The sequence below is a fragment of the Tinamus guttatus genome, unplaced genomic scaffold, assembly GCF_059628265.1.
Source record: "Tinamus guttatus ecotype Peru unplaced genomic scaffold, ASM5962826v1 Tinamus_guttatus_pri_ptg000391l, whole genome shotgun sequence".
NCBI lineage: Eukaryota > Metazoa > Chordata > Aves > Tinamiformes > Tinamidae > Tinamus > Tinamus guttatus.
Window position 1 is genome coordinate 170,588 of NW_028288925.1, and position 4,023 is coordinate 174,610.

Here is a 4,023-nt window from a genome sequence, read left to right on the forward strand (position 1 = left end):
CTATGTGAACATGTCATGTGTCTACGAGAGCCCTTTCCAACTCTCATTCTTGAATACATCTGTCCAAATTCAGCTAAACTTGACAAAGGGCAGAAATGACAGATACAATTTTTACACAGGTTCTCTCAAAATCAGCAGTGGACTAGAGATAATCAGTCTACGTTAACATCCTACCAGAAAAAAAATATAAATTCAGTTACTGCTTTTGAGAGGCAGCAGGCACACCAATAAATCCAACACGTGCTCAACCAAACAGGCTAGACATATCAGAACAAGCTTTGGGCACTAGGTATGTGGACCAAAAACAGATGCCAACTTAAATTGCTTTGAGAGTTTTGCAAGAACAAAAAAAATAAAACTTGTAAAATGAAACCTTCAAAATCATGACATCCACTTTCACTGAACAACTGACTGAGAAATTAAAGATCAAAAACAGCATTTCTCAAGATGTTCAACATATTCCTCTAATCAAGTGTGATTTGGGTGAGCAAGATGTCACATGTGAGGAACAAGTGAAAGGAAATAGAAATAGGGGGCAAAGTGGGCTTATATTAGAAATTTAGTATCCATTTATTTCATGGAATCTTTAGCAGTAGTCTGTTGGGGCCTTAGTAAGAATATAAGAAACCGGAGTAATGGGATTCACCTGGAAGAGAAGAACGTGTTCGTGGGGAACGGGACCGAAGCCCGGGAACCAAGCACCGGGAGGAGCACCAATCAGCTGGGAGCCTGTAGCCAACCAATGAGAGTGCTGCTTCTTAGCGCATGCCCACGTGCACTGGTATAAAGCTCTGCTGCAGATGACAGCAGAGTGGGATTGATTTCATTTTGTATAGAGGTGTTGTTCACTCCAGCTTGTGGTGTAAGCTTCGGCACTTGACACGAGTTAAACCCGCTTCATATTAAAGTGTTGCTCACTCCAACTCGTGGAGTGAGCCTTGACAGTAGTCAATGTTTTTATATATATATATATACACACACACATTTCTTATCACATTAGATTTGCAAAAAATAACAAAACACTGGAAGACTTATTTAATTTTCACATCAGGGCAAACAGCTAAATTTTAGCCATTACTTCTTCAAGAAATGAACCAAGGATTTTTGTACTGTTATTGACACTTATTTAAAAAAAAATTGAAACAGTGTGTTTTAATTGGTTCACTAATGCTGTTTAAATTACTGATACTTAATAATTAAGCATCATCTCTTCCCCTTAACAAGAAAGGCCAAAAATATATATGCCTTCTTCCATATACAGGACACTTTTCTCTTTCAAAAACCAAATGCTTGTAAATGTATTGCAGTTGGATACTAATCTTCATTCCGCAACATTTCAGTGCTTCACATAATCATGGGGTACTGCACTGTCAGTTTGCAATGCCCTGCAGATGCAGAACTTCGTCACTCTTCCTCCTTTTTGATGCATGAATTTGGCAGATCTTCAAAACAGCTTACGATGCAAGGCGAAATAGCTTAAGCTATCTCAAACACCACAAAATACAAATTGTGCCATACTTTCGGAACAAGCTCAGATTCATCATCCATAAAAACCAGACCTGAAATTCCAACTCGCCCTATATGGCGATACCTGCCTGACAGTGATGTCCCCACTAATTTTATTAGCGTGTAAGAGCCCAGTGGACTGAACACTTCCAGATCTTTCTTTTTCCCCCCGAGAGCACTGAAAGCAAATCAAAACTCTCTGAATTTGCACATACTTTTTAAAAGAAAATATGGAATACACTGAAAAGCATATACTTCTGTATGGATCAAATTACAACAGCCCACTCAGAAACTTCTAAGTAAATAATTTGGTGCTCAGGAATATGGGTTAGTTGTTTAGTTTCTTTGGAGAGCTTTTTGTCACACATTACAGAAGCTAAGTATCAGAATAATTCAAAAAAATACACCTCAGAACTGTCTAAAATATAGATACCTCACAGCATGGCATAAGGATATTAGTAGCTGGACCACAAATACTTGCAGCTTACCTCAGCTAGAGCTCATGTTTCAGTGGAATTCTAGAATTCTAGGAAGTCACACTCAAAATTATTCAAGAAGTAAGAGCACTTTCCTGCTGTATCTTACCAACAAGACTGAATAAAAACCTGACTGTATCTCCCACTGCTTCAGTTGTTCTTCAGCTGGTTTCAGCACTGCCATATCTTGACCAGTAGCTTGGGTCAAGACTTGCAGAACAATAGTGCTGGCACTATTGAGATCCATGAAAGTCTGAAAACATTTTAAAAGGGAGAAAACAATAAATAGAGAAAACACTAAAAAGTTAAATCCTGTGAAGTACATTGATCCTATTCCTGCAAAGGACATAAAACCAAGCACACTTGATTAACTTACAAAATCTGTTGCCTTCCCCCAGAAAAAAAACACAGACATATATTTTAATTCACATTATTTAAATATCCCATGCTAATTTTTCATTAGATTACACAGTGCAAGACAGGATATCACACCCACTCATAGACACTGTCAGGGTAGAGCTGTCAGGGTGATTAAACTATTTTGCTTTCAGAGGTTTCTCAGCAGAAAAAGCAAGCAAGAAGCCTATCATTACAAGCACCTTTACTAAATTTGAGGAATTCCAGAAAATATTTTGATTTTGCTTTTAAATTGGTTACCTCTCCTGTGAGGCACAGCAGATGGAGCAAAACTGCAAGGAACTGCAACTTCAGCTGAAGACAAGGCAAACCATGGGATTATCTGAAAAAGGTAGATGAGCAGAGTATTAATAGTTTTCTATTTGGTAAATATTTTTTCCCCAAAAGAGAAATTGATTATTTCAGACAGTTAATTTCTGTAATTCAAATCGACATATTTATCTATTTTAAAGAGGACAAACTGTAGTGTTTCAGAATTATTCCTAAAAGAAATTGAATTTGCTTAACATATTTGTAGCCTTGGTTATCTATTTCAGCATACAAAAATGCTAATTCAGCTGAACTGAGAATGACAAATGCCTATTTTCCAACATAAACATGTTCTTATACTCTAAACACATAACTAAACATTGCTCTCCAGATGACACAAAACAGATATTACATTTATCACTACTGCAGGAGCAGCATCATGGCAAAGGAAAAAGTATATATTAATAATCATGAAGTTTGACAATAAACAAAACTTTTTCTAAGTAAACTTTTCATAAGTTTGTGTAAGATCCATGTTAAACTATTTCTACACTCTAAGTTTCTTAAATAAAGGACTAAGCACAGCTTAATTCTATTCTACAAATAGGCCCAGAGATTCATTTCTATTTACTAATAAATAACTTAGTTTGTCTTTCCAACTTGCACTTAGAAAAAAGATTCAAGTTGGAAAATTTTCAGGGTGATAAGGAAATCAAACAATTTAAACTTGATTCCGATATAAGTATAACATTTGGGTTTGTTTGTTTTTAAGAGGGAAAGAAAAAAAACCACCACCATCACCACAATAAAACAAACGAACAAGCCCAACCACACACACCATCCTAACATCAAAACAAGCTGCAAGATGAAAGCTATGATCAGTAGCCCCGCACAATTTAAAAACGCACAAAACTCATGATACATAACTAAGTCCCTAATCATCTGCAACAAAATTAAATATTGAAGCTTCTAAAGTTAAAAAAGACAAGCCTGTATATTCAAATCTACTAGCTACTAAATAGTAGTAATAATAGCAATAATTTAAAAGCCAAGTCATTCAACCCTGTCCTAGACTTCCTGATAGATCTTCACCTCTAAATTTTGTTGGAGAGTAAAAGCCTATCTACCTTCAGTTTCTTCTGTCTTTTCTACTTGTAGAAGTCATTTCTACCTTTATCAATTTGCAAATTCTCTAAAAATTTCCTAAAATGATGAAGCTTTTACATGTATTTGAACATGCAATCTGAGCTTTCTTCTTAAGAGACTATTTTCCAAGAAACAAGACATTGATTGAGACTATAAAATCAAACTGAGACTAGTTTACAATATAGGGCATATTACCTAGCAAGAAGCCAGGAAAACAAGTTAATCTGTA

The 4,023-nt window shown here is 35.8% G+C and overlaps 1 long non-coding RNA gene across 1 annotated transcript; it reads right to left on the reverse strand.

The window, feature by feature from the left end:
• Positions 1–2,124: 2,124 nt before the first annotated feature.
• Positions 2,125–2,725, reverse strand: LOC148593438 (uncharacterized). Its single transcript, XR_015913720.1, has 2 exons — positions 2,640–2,725; positions 2,125–2,235 (listed from the first exon to the last, which is right to left on the reverse strand). It is a non-coding gene; the product is annotated as an uncharacterized LOC148593438 (long non-coding RNA).
• Between the last annotated feature and the right edge of the window lie 1,298 nt (positions 2,726–4,023).